The following is a 13,467-nucleotide window of genomic DNA, read 5'->3' as shown; positions in this document are numbered from 1 at the left end:
ATGACTTCAGTGGAGTGGGTCCTCATCCAGGGCCGTAATATCCATGGCAGCATATCCGAAGATGAGCCTTCGATCTTGTACCGGTCAGTTGGTGTAAATTCAGTACAGCCACTTCCAAGTGAATCGCCATCACCTAATTCGGGGAATTGGGAACAGAAAAGAAAGAACAGAAATAGCAAACAGGCCAACAAGTAGTTCAATGAAGTGCTGAAATATGAAATCAGAAAAGGCGCTGCATGAAGACGACTTCGGCAGAGCAGGTCCCTTCCCGGTTCGTCAGTGCCGTAATCTTCAAAGCATGTCCCCATCACCTAATTCCCAAGCAGGGGAAGGAGGGGGCAGAAAAGAGAAGAAGCGGCAGTAAACAGGCCAACAAATAATTAAATTAGATGCTAAAGTATATAAATAAATTGATCAAATGTCGCGCTGCAGGAAGACGACATCACTGGAACAGGTGCATGCCCAGTTGGTCAATGCCTTAAACTTCCTAGTGGGTCACCGTCACCTAATCCCCCAGCCGGGGGAAAAGGGGGCAGAAAAGAAAACAAAAGAAAAAAAAGCGGCAGTAAACAGGCCAACAAATATTTCAGCTAAATGCACAAGAGTATAAATGCGTCTTTAATAGTGTTTTGAACATTTCTACTGAGGTGGCGCCTCTAATATCTGAGGGAAGTGCATTCCAAAGCATTGGTGCCCGAATAGAGAACGCTCTAGAACCTGCGGACTTCTTTTTGGCTCGCGGGATCACTAAAAGACCAGCATTTTGTAGCGAAGGTTTCGGGACGGAACATATGGTACCACGAGGTCAACGAGATAAGAAGGTGCTAAGCCGTGCAATATTTTAAAAGTAAGTAGCAGAACTTTAAAATCACATCTCAAGTGGACCGGAAGCCAATGCAAATTGGCTAATATCGGGGTAATATGATCAAACTTTCTCGTCTTAGTTAAGAGTCTAGCTGCTGCATTTTGAACTAACTGCAGACTTTTAATACTCGACATGGGGAGACCCGAGAGCAAAGCGTTACAATAGTCGAGGCGAGACGTAACAAACGCATGGATTAAGATTTCCGCGTCACACGTTGATAGAATTGGGCGAATTTTAGCAATGTTACGCAGATGAAAAAACGCAGTTCGAGTAATATTTTTAATGTGCATTTGAAAAGACATAGTTGCGTCAAATATAACACCGAGATTTTTTGTTGAATCCTTTTGGATAATATTACATTTATCGATATTCAGAGTGGTGTCTTTGAAAAGGTACCGATGACGCGCTGGTCCAATGATGAGCATCTCGGTTTTATCTGAGTTAAGACGCAAAAAATTGAAAGACATCCATTGTTTAATTTCGGCAAGGCACGCCTCTAATTTATAGCAGTCGCGCGGATTCGTTATATCCAACGGCATGTATAATTGCGTATCATCAGCATAACAGTGAAAACTAATGTTATATTTCCGTATAATATCACCAAGCGGTAGCATATAGATGCTAAACAATAGAGGTCCAAGTACCGATCCCTGCGGAACTCCACATATGATCTTACAAAGATCCGAAGTCGTATTGCCATGAATTACACGGTGCGTCCTCTCCGACAGATACGAATTAAACCAAGAAAGCGCTGAACCTGAAATGCCAACACACGTTTCAAGGCGTTTTAATAATATGTTATGATCAACGGTATCAAAAGCGGCACTAAGATCGAGTAAGAGTAATATTGATGAGGTGTCGGCGTCCATAGCTATGAGAAGATCATTAGTAACTTTAGCAAGGGCCGTCTCAGTAGAGTGGTCGGCTCTAAAACCCGATTGGAAAGGTTCAAATTGATTATTAGCAGTCATATATTCATTAAGTTGTTGCGCTACGACTTTTTCAAGAATTTTTGCAATAAACGTAAGATTTGAAACCGGCCTATAGTTGATGAGACTCTCTGGGTCAAGGTTTGGTTGCTTAAGTAACGGTCGGATAACGGCGGTCCTAAAAGCTGCTGGTACTACACCCGTGGTAAGTGATAGATTAATTATATTTAAAACAGACGGTCCTAGGGTCGTAAACAGTTCTTTAATTAGTTTACCAGGAAGCGGATCGAGCACACAAGTTGTCGGTTTTGCTGCACTAACCAATTTTGTTAGGCTCTCAAGAGATATTTTTTTAAATTGACATAAGGTTATCGGACAGTTATCAGCCCTAATGTCCCTATTAACACCATTTATCGCGGAATTCGATGGAATTTTAAGAACAGTGTCTTTAATCTCATCACGAATACATTCTATCTTCTGAGTAAAAAATTGCATAAAATCGTGAGCTGAATAGGAAGAGCTATCCGAGGTTGGTCGCTGTTGCGTTAGCATTGCTACGGTATCAAATAAATATTTAGGGTTGTTTTTATGTAAGACAATTAATCTAGAATAATAATTAGTTTTGGCTAAATTAAGCGCTTCTTTGTATATTAGCAAACTATCGCACCATGCCTGACGGAAGACCTCAAGTTTGGTCGCACGCCATTTGCGCTCAAGCTTCCTACAAGATCGTTTCAGTACGCGCGTTTCCTCTGTAAACCACGGAGTAAGCCTTTTTGGACGAGTTTTAGTTTTTAAAGGCGCGACGGAGTCAAGCGCATTTAACAAAGCGACATTAAAGTTGTTTGTGAGATCATCAATCGTACCAATATAATTAGGAAACGAAGCAGTTGCTAAAGGGAGTATCTCAGAGAACGCAACGATGGTTGAGGAGCTAATGTTACGGCTGCTATAATTTTGATTATGGTCAGAACGATGACAGTGAGCCAAGACTTCAAATTTGATAAAGTAATGGTCAGATATAGCACTGGTATATGGTAATACAATTATTTTTGAAGATGCTAAGCCTCGGGTTAATACCAAATCTAGCGTATTGCCATTTATATGCGTTGCTTCATTTATTATTTGCGTGAAACCAAACATATCAATGATTGTCCGAAACGCTACGGTAAGTGGTTCCGACGGGAGATTCATATGAATGTTGAAGTCGCCCATGATAAGTATATTATCCGCATGAGTTACTAAATCAGCTACGAATTCAGAAAATTCATCTAAAAAGCCGGAGTAAGAGCCAGGTGGAAGATAAAGAACGGCAAGATAAAACGGCAGCTCGGCTGAGGATCGCATAATGAGAACTTCAAATGTTTTAAAGGAATTGCTAAAACGAGGACTAAGTTTTAGGTTAGATTCGGAAATGAGGGCTACACCCCCGCCTTTCTTTTGAGAGCGCGCAACATGCGAGCTCACGAAGTTTGGAGGCGAAGCCTCATTTAGCGGTAAAAACTGATTCGGTTTTAACCAGGTCTCGCAAAGACCAATCATGTTAAGATTATGGTCTCTAATAAGGTCATTAACTAACAAGGCTTTCGATGAAAGCGATCTAATATTTAAAAAAACGAGTTTCAGTAAAATAGGTCTATCTAAGTTATTCCGCGCAACAGGACTCCTGGTCATAATATTAAGGAGATTGCTTTGCCTAGGTCCCGGATTGTACCTCGAGCGACTATAAACGCGGCGAGAAATTCTGACGGTCGGAATCCGATAGTTATTTACCAGCTTTCGAGTGCTATTATTTTGAGAGAACGGCTCGTCGTCAATAAAACCGACCGAGGAGGAATGCTTAAACCCATCATGTATTGCCACCTCAGTAGAAATTATATCCGTATGAGATGTAACAGCGTATGGTGTGTAGCGCTCAGATCTAGAAGAAAAGCTATGTGTGTTGTCTAAGTCTAGCATAGCGCTAGTTAGCTCTAGCCTTACAGACTCCATACCCTTCCTTACAGGCTCATAATCGCCTGCAGCCCGACCTGTTCTAATATGAATAGTCATGGAAGGCTCAAACAATAATCTATGTTTCTAGAAAGAGTGATGGCGCCTTCCCAGTTAGGGTGAAGGCCGTCCATCCTCAGCAGGTCGGGTCGGCCCCAGAAAGAAGGCCAGTTATCTATAAACTGCAGTCCCTGCTCACTACAAAAACTAGCCAGCCACTTATTTAGCGCGAATAATCTACTAAACCTCTCATCATTGCCTCTCGCAGGCAAGGGGCCAGAGACAATTACTCGATGCCGACTCATCTTTCTGGCGAGATCACAAGTCCTTGCTATGTTTTTCTTTGTGATCTCTGATTGCTTCATCCTAGTGTCATTGGAGCCAACGTGTATCACTATATCTGAATAGCTAGCGTTGTTTGCACTGCGCTGGTGTATAGGTGTCTTGCGCGCTAGCTCCATAAGATTAGCTTCTATGTCGGGTGCTCTGGCCCCAGGAATACACATTACTGTGGCTGGATTTTCAAGCTTAATGTTGCGGGTAATGGAGTCACCTATCACTAAGGTGCGGGAGCCATGAGACCGAGGTGGAATGGAACTGCTATGTGTCTTAACAGGCTCACCGCGATTAGCAAGCCGTTTACGGCCAATGCTAACCAGACTAGCAGGTTGGCTACAACCCGTGCTAACAGTCGTGTCCGCCACGTTTACGCTTACCACATTACTCTGCTCTAGCTGGCGGACACGTCCCTCTAGCAGGGATAGTCTTTCCATGAGAATGGTGCAAGTGTTGCATGTGGTGGTGCACGAAACCATAGTTGCGTTTACTCGCCCGGTGGATAAAAGCGGAGGATATATAATGTCAGGGATGTTTCTATCCAAACAAGCCTGAACAAATGAATCAACCAGCCAAGATTGTCTTTTGTCACACGCGTGGAGCAGCCCTCAGCAGTCAGAGGAGAAGCTGAAGCTTCCTGCTCCCCAGATGGTTTTTATTTGCATCATAGCGTAAGCAATTTGAATATGCAATTCATACAGAATGGAAAACTTGACATTTGACTCCATCCCACTTGCCCACCCTCTTCCCGCCTATTCTAACGGTTTCAGCTTACAAGACACCTTTTGTTCATACTTCTGCTTATTCTAACAGCAAAAGAGAGCATGTTCACTCTGAACTTCATTTGACCTGTGGAGTGTATTTTCACAAGGCTTAACATGTCCAACTTATTTTATGGCCATGACAATATTGTTGCTTTAGAAATACCAGGCCTTGTGTTGGACCTCCCTAAATGCATAAGTTACAGCCTTAAGAGGCCTCGGGCCCCAACATTATCGACGAAGGGTTAAAGAGGTCATCAACACCCCAAGGGAGGTGTTTACAGAGGAGGGTTCTGGCGTTGGGGAGTCACATTCGCGAGGAGGCCGTACCGGGCACCCATAGTTCAATTAGAGGTCAGAAAGATACGAATGCATGTGCAACAGAGGGGGCCTGTAAGATTAGTTATAATTTGAAACTTGATAAGATGACAAACTAAACACCAAAACTAACAGATGAACATACAAACTTAAATTTCTTTAACATATCCCTCCTGTTTATCAAGTTTGAAATCTCATCATCAAAGGCTGTCGCTTGAGGGGGGAGAAAAACTACCCAAAAATTCCAAAACTTTGGACAAAAATGGTAGAAACCCATGCCCCAAACGAAGAGCCCAAAAACAATAACAGTTAAAAGATAATAAAGCAAAGCTAAAGCTGTTTTTGGTCCAATACATGTATGTACAAAATAAACCCGGAACATCAAACATTCACAACTGCAACGCTTTTCTGTGAAGTCATCAAAAAGGGTTCACATATCAGTAAAGTTCTCATCATTTTCGGAGTCAGTATACATAGGTTGGTGTTCGGACAGGGCTACAGAAACCTGAGCAGCTACCTTCAATTCCATAGTATTCATGACTTTGGAAATACAAATTTTAAAAATGGGGATTCCACAGGTGATACAAACACAAGATAATAAAAGGCTACAAACGATGAATGCAGCAACTGCAATAATTATGTGTGTCCAATTCCCAAATGCATTTTGTAACCATCGCCAAATGGAGTGAGAATCAACACCTTCCATACTCTGAGTTTTCTCCCTGTAGGCCCTGTGTGTACTGTTCGGTGTTTCGTTATCATCATTCACAACAAAAGAGGTCGTCTGCTGGACACCAGTAACATATATGCAAATTCCCGACCAATAAGAAGACAATTTAGCATACAAAGTGCCTCCACCACAATACCACCACAACTGAGACCGCCGAACAAACCTGGTGAGGTTTTTTGGAACAGTCTCAGTGGTGCTACATAATGCAGTGTTGATTTTGCCATGGTCAGTGCACTTCATTCGTGCGCACCTATCTCGTTTAAAGCATGTGAAGTCCCCGGAAGATGGGGGGTGGAACAACATTGGTTTGGTTTCTGCTTGCACAATTGGAAAGTGGCTTGAGTATGCTAAACAATGGGAGGAACTTGCTAGGCCTTGGGTCATATTGAGGACACACTCTGATGGGACCGCTTCCACAACCTGCAAAGCGGCACGTGGTTTCATACACACCACACAATCCTTTTTTAGTGATTTTGCCACTGCCACTATTCGCTCAAGGAAAAGGTTATCATTGATACCAACACCTGTGTCTTCTCTTAACAAAGTTTCAATGTCCTCTCCTTTAAAGTGAGTTTTAACGCCCCGTGCTTGTTTTTTTGTTTCCCCCCTTAAGGAGGTGACAATAACATGTGGGTCATTGTAGTCCGGTGGCTGCCAATTATAACACAATTTGATTGGGACGTTTGGATGTGCTCCAGTCCCGTGCCATACCCATAGCGTGAGCATAGTGCAGTTTTTTCCATCATTATTTGGAAGGGTTGACATTGGCTGTAACACAAAGTTTATGGTGGGTTCATCAGATGTCGCTACCTTGATGGCTATTTTATTATGCCAATTTAGTGCTCCTTGATTTCTTTTTATTTTTGACCAGTAATCACCATCAACAGAAGTGATATAATTTGACCAGGACCTCCAATTTGTATTGTCGCCATGAGCACTCATTAGATAAAACCAATAACCTCGCCACTGACTCATGTCAGTTATTTCAGTATATTGTTCTTCTAGTGTAACCCTTCCTGAATAATCTGGTATTGCTGAGACTTTTTCAAACTGGGTTCGGCGGGCCTGCAATTGATTCAGAGGAATGGTAATGGCATACTCTTGTGAAAGAGAGGTTACATTAATCAGTGTCCCTGAGTCTTTTGTCAGAAGCTGCAGGTTTTTCGACATGAGTGTAGACAGCAGTCTGCGGCTGTGCAACTTGGATGCGTCAATGTCGTCCTGGTCTCGAGGTCGTGCGCTGATTTCCACCAGGCACAGCCCTGCAAGGAAGTAGATGATGCATCTGGTCGACAGGGCTGTGCCCAGTCGCCGTTCGGCGGCTCGCTCCATCTTTCCGAGAGGGGTGTGTTTGCCACGGAAAACCCTCTTTCCAAGAGGGGTGTGTTTGCCACGGAAAACCCTCTTTCCAACTGTGGTCTTTCGTCGGTACACTGAGAGTGTACGTGGTGGAGATCCTATTCGGAGGGACCAGCGTCGCTCGGCCTGTCAGCAGGGAACCGGAGAAGCTTGCACTGCGACTGGTGGATCCAGCCGCCACGCCCCTCAACTTTTGCTGCCGTCGGGGTCACTGCAATCACCTGATGAGGGCCGTCCCAGCGTTCACTGTCCCAACGAGGTCGTTTCAGCACCTTGAGGAAGAGTTGGTCTCCCACATGGACGTGGTTTATCTGTGGATCAAAACACACTGGCCAGTAATTGTGGTCAAACATGTCTTTCATGTGGACTGGGACAGATGTGCCAGTCGCTGGTGGTTCTGGTGAACCTGAGAGTCTATGTGTGAGGCCATATAGGATAAAAAGGGGATAGTGTCCTTCCTTCGGCTGTCACTATCCTCATTGCTGTGATTGAAACACAGTCTGGCCATTGTCTCTTTTTTTTTTCTTTGTCTTGATAAGTCAGTTCCATTCGTGCGTTCCACAAGTCCTGCAGACTGTATGCAAAATGACGCTTTGAGTCAATTTTGCAACAACTGTCCCACTTGTTACAAACATTATTCACAAAATGCATCATTTTCACTTTAAATCACTCTTGAAATTCCAAATGTCAGGATAATTCGATTACACAACACTTTTTCCAACTGTTTTAACATCATCATGTGTTGTTGGAAACAACGTAATCCATTTTGAAAACACATTAATTATAACCAAACAATATTGCAACCCAAACAACTAACACTTTGTCTAAAAAAAAGTTTTTTTGTTGAAAAGTCTATATGTGGGAACAATTTCATATCATACTTCCCCCTGTTGACACACGACTATCTGCTCGTGTGTCAATCATCTTATTCCTCTAATCAATGAATTAGGCAGCCAGGATTTGCCATCTGCCAATTTGCTGATCCTGTCCTCAGCAATGTTTGCACCTTTGTTTTCTCCCAACGTGTGCATTCAATTAGTGGTGTATTTTTTCCTGGCGTGAGATCAAATTGTCAAGTTGATTTGCTGCGTGTGTGTGTGTGTGTGCATTACCCCTTGCTGCATTGTCAGCGAGGCAGTATTCAATTGTAATCGTGTCATTTTCTGTTCAGAGAATTTTGCATTTACAAATACTTATTTAGACGTGCTTTATGCACAACTTTTCTTTCATCTTTTGTGATTTTTTAAAGCGCCGTTTGCCCAATGTCGACAGAACACATAAACATATATCTTGGCAGTCAGTCCAAATTGTAAAATGTTTTTTAGAAAACATCTTACAATTCTGGATCAGCACAGAAATTTCTGCTGCTTGTCCTGCATATACAGATTTTAATATCCCTTGAAACAAAATGCTTTGTTAAAAAAAAAAAATTCCCACCCCTTTGCGGCCGTCAAAAAACTGTCTCTCCAGTCGGGAGAAAGGTGTCCAAGAGGTCAGGTCGCTGTTTGGTGGTAATTTGGACTCGGCTTCCACAGTCGTGTGGTGTGCCTTCTACTGGTGCGGGAAAAAGTGACGCTGGGCTGAGCGCACCTTATCAGTGTAATGTGACAATTAGGTCGCCGTGCAATGTGAATGTGGTGGGAAAAGGAATGTCATTTTTTGATTCCTTAAAGCAGCAGTGAAGACTGCTTGATCCAATTGTTGTGACTAATATGCAAGTGATTTCATGAGCCCTGCGCGTCTGCAGCCACACAAGGTCATGAAACCATTTTTTGCAGTCACTTTTTGCTCAAATGGCTCATAGTAATTTGGTAGTGCTAATACATCTTAATCAATGAGTTCACACTTGACAAGTTCAAAAGCTTGTCAGCCTCAAGTGTTCAAACATTTCTTTTTCCTCAAATGTCATTGGCTTGTCATAAATGATGTCCAGCAATAGTCGTGATTTCTAAGTACTTTGCAATCCATGCCTGGCAATAATTGCATACACCTATAAGGGACATCATTTACTTCTTTGTTATTGGTTTTAGGGCTCGGGCAACGCCTTCTTTTTGCTTGTCACCAAAAATGCGCCCCTTTTCAGTCAAAATGCGGCCTAAATATGTGACTTCCTTTTTTAACAGCTGCATCGGTTCAGTTTGATGACGCATTAAGTAATTCTCGAGGTCAAACATATGTTTAATCTCTTCCTCAATGTCCTCACTGTTGTCACTGTCAGAGGGGGAATCCAGAGGTTTGGACATCAACTCGCAGTCCGAAGCCCCACTGGGGTCCCGGCCTAGTCATTCATTTTCAGGTGAATCGTCAACATGGCGTCGACTGGGCTTAACTTTTCCCCCACACTTACGAGCGAGATGACCTTTTTCACCGCAATTGAAGCACTTGCCTTCTTTGAACCACTGTTGATGTTTGGGTGACAATTTGGACAAGTCAAATGGATTTCTTTTTTGGTATTTTTGTCCGCGTGATTTTTCTTTGTTATCACGACTCGGTCCCGAAAAATTTATGTTTATAACAGGACGTTCTGTTTTTTCCTTTTTCTGTTCGACACGTTCATAATTTCGTGCAGAATTTAGGATTTTTTCCTCCATTTGACAAGTCGGCCAATTTAAATTAGGTTGTTTTATTTGAAAAGCCTGTAATTTTCTTTTTCCTTTTCACCTAATCACAAATTTCTTATCACAAAAGTGAACATGTTAATTCTATTTTATTTCCTATAAGCCTAATCTAGTTCCTATCCTCATTCATTTGTTCAAATGACACACTGTTCAATCACTAACTCTCTCTCTCCTTCTCCCCACCTGGGATCTCTTCACAGGCTGCTCCTTCTACACGCACCTGATTTACGATCACACCTCCTCTTTGCCTCCTGCAAAGGCTTCTCCTGCTCCCAATTTCCAAATTCACTGTCGCTTTTTCAAAACCACTCAAAACTACTAATGTGTCGAATAAAAAATTCAAAATCAGGAAACGCCTATGCTTTTGCAAAGATTCCTCATGTTCACTTTCAAACCCTTCATTGAATCTTTCATAACACCTACTTCTCTCTTTCAATTCATGCACCCAACTCAGTGTCTTACATCCCTCAACCACATAGGTTCTAATTCTGTTACTCTATACAGTTTTCCACTTGCAAATCTGCCTATGACACCTTTCTCACTTGCCCGATCATTTGGACTTCATCAATCCTTTCTATGGAACATTAATTGTTCCTTTCCCTTTTCTACACATTCTTTTTCTTTTCTTATTAACTTCCAATCTCTACACTGCAAAGTTTCCCTGGACTTTACTATACTACCTAATACCCCATTTTTTTAAAATTGGTGTCAAGATAACACAAACACTGACATGCCCGACGCGGGTCATGACAATTGGACCAGTTTGTCAACACCTAGGGTGTTCTAAAAACTGGTTTCTCATCAGTAGGACAGCAACTCAATTTTCCTGTTGTGGCAATTCTCACTTCAACTTTTTCAGGTGGAGATTTCTTGTCTATTACATCCACAACAGTCTGCTGTTTATAATCCTACTGTATTACATGGGATAAAATACCAAATGGTATTTGTAATCCCCAATCACACCATTCACTCACTTTGCATACAGTTTTTTCGCAAACCTCCGCAAACAAAATGATCTACTCACCCCACACACTCGCACACACTCCAGCTCACTGACTCAACCCCCACCCTTTCTCTTCTTTGTTCTCACACACACACATAGTCAGACACAGACATATACACGGGCCCACAAAACAACACACACAGTTCTCAACATTGAACCGCTACAAACGAGAAGCTAATCAATATTTTTCAATTTCAGCTAACCTACATTTTTCCTTTATTTCAAATTCGGAAAGTTGACAGTTAACTTCCTTCATCAATTTTGCCGCCATTTCTGACAGCCTTAATTGTTATGGTGTCTAGTTATGGTTCCTCAGTGTTGAGAAAAATTCTAATTGCCTGACTGGGTTGAATACCAAGCTTCTACTCCCAATTTGGAGCGGGTATTCCTGGGTGTTTTTACTCACAACCCTCGGTCAGTTTGAGATTTCTCAAACGTTGGACATTCATACAGTACACATACACACTCACAGATTGATCAGTTCTGTGTCCGTGAAAATAGATAAACTATTTTCATCTTCTAGAAATAACAAACGTTGTACTATCACTTCCAAATAAAGTAATAATTACATCTGTACTCTACCAGAAATAAGAACCCCTAAATCTGTCTTCCAGAAAAAACAGTTAATTCTGTACTATCCGAGCAGATATAATCAATTACACTTGTACTCTCTACCAGACAAGGAATACCTTAATCTGCCTTCCAGAAAAAACAACCGTTAATTCTGTACTGTCCGAGTCTTCCAACAAGTCTTCCAAAATAGCAAAGTTAAATCTGTATTTCTTCCAGAAAATAGCTAAGCTAAGATGTACTATCTCTTCGGGTAAAGGAACTCCCTGAAACCCTACTATCCTCTTCAAAAACCCAAAAACTCAAGTTTTTTACTATCTGTTGTATACAACCACTGACCTGTGACAATCTCTCCGCTGGTCGAGACACTCGCGGTTCATGGATGAAGTCTGTGTTCTCTCCGGTGGAGGATGGCCGAGGACCGGCCTCCTGGAAGAGAGGACTTTTCACGATGGCGCCGTTTTCAGTCGTCGTCAATCGTCCACCGCAGATCACACGTTTTCATCCGGCATTCGAAGGACCAAGTAATGTCAGGGATGTTTCTATCAAAACAAGCCTGAACAAATGAATCAACCAGCCAAGATTGTCTTTTGTCACACGCGTGGAGCAGCCCTCAGCAGTCAGAGGAGAAGCTGAAGCTTCCTGCTCCCCAGATGGTTTTTATTTGCATCATAGCGTAAGCAATTTGAATATCCACTTGCCCACCCTCTTCCCGCCTATTCTAACGGTTTCAGCTTACAAGACACCTTTTGTTCATACTTCTGCTTATTCTAACAGCAAAAGAGAGCATGTTCACTCTGAACTTCATTTGACCTGTGGAGTGTATTTTCACAAGGCTTAACATGTCCAACTTATTTTATGGCCATGACAATATTGTTGCTTTAGAAATACCAGGCCTTGTGTTGGACCTCCCTAAATGCATAAGTTACAGCCTTAAGAGGCCTCGGGCCCCAACATTATCTACGAAGGGTTAAAGAGGTCAACAACACCCCAAGGGAGGTGTTTACAGAGGAGGGTTCTGGCGTTGGGGAGTCACATTCGCGAGGAGGCCGTACCGGGCACCCATAGTTCAATTAGAGGTCAGAAAGATACGAATGCATGTGCAACAGAGGGGGCCTGTAAGATTAGTTATAATTTGAAACTTGATAAGATGACAAACTAAACACCAAAACTAACAGATGAACATACAAACTTAAATTTCTTTAACAGTAATCAAGGGAGGGACCGGTCACAATTTGTCCATTCAAAGTCATTCTAAATACGTTGCAATTAACGTCAAAATAACAAGACGAGCCAACCCCAAAATGTCTGTGGGCATTTCTGCATGGGCCCACTTCAACCTCTGGAAACATCAAACGATTATTATTATTATTAATGAGTGAATAGCAATTTACCTTACCTGCAGCTCCTGTCATATCTTGTCTGTTTTCTCTAACAAGTCACCAAGATACGCAAACACAATGCATTGCGTATATATATATATATATATATATATATATATATATATATATATATATATATATATATATATATATATATACGCACATACACATATATACACATTCATGCACTTGTGCTTCAGCCTATGTAAGTGGAGAAGAGATTTACAAGTATTTTTTTTTTTAGATTTTGTGGAGGGAATCACATGAGCTCACGTTTGCCCCCTTGTCTGTGACGAAGACGGACGGCTGAGATGGAAAAAAATAACAAGCCAATCTTCAAAAGGGGGCGTGCCAGTTTGTCGTAAATCTCATCACAAAACACCCTTTAAATCACTGCAGAGTCTTTTAGGGGGGTGAACTTTAGTACTGTACCCTTTAAGTTCACTCAAACCAGCCAGAATATCCCGAAACAATTATGGTAACAAACACTATCCGCACTATATTAAACAGTAAATGAACTATTTCAAACAGATAGCTGTATAACCATTTTTGCAACATTATAACATGAATATTAAAGAATGAAAATAAAATAAAATGTACGTTT

The 13,467-nt window shown here is 41.9% G+C and overlaps 1 protein-coding gene across 2 annotated transcripts in view; it reads left to right on the top strand.

Moving 5' to 3' along the window:
* plxnb3 (plexin B3) overlaps window positions 1-13,467 on the top strand; it is a 250,767-nt gene that overhangs the window by 83,410 nt on the left and 153,890 nt on the right. The gene's annotated exons all lie outside the window — the stretch shown is intronic.

This window comes from Idiotropiscis lumnitzeri, chromosome 3 (genome assembly GCF_059441095.1).
Source record: "Idiotropiscis lumnitzeri isolate Australia: NSW breed Sydney's pygmy pipehorse chromosome 3, RoL_Ilum_1.0, whole genome shotgun sequence".
NCBI classification, from domain to species: domain Eukaryota; kingdom Metazoa; phylum Chordata; class Actinopteri; order Syngnathiformes; family Syngnathidae; genus Idiotropiscis; species Idiotropiscis lumnitzeri.
The sequence above is the reverse complement of the archived record's forward strand: the minus strand, read 5'-3'. Positions and strand labels throughout refer to the sequence as shown.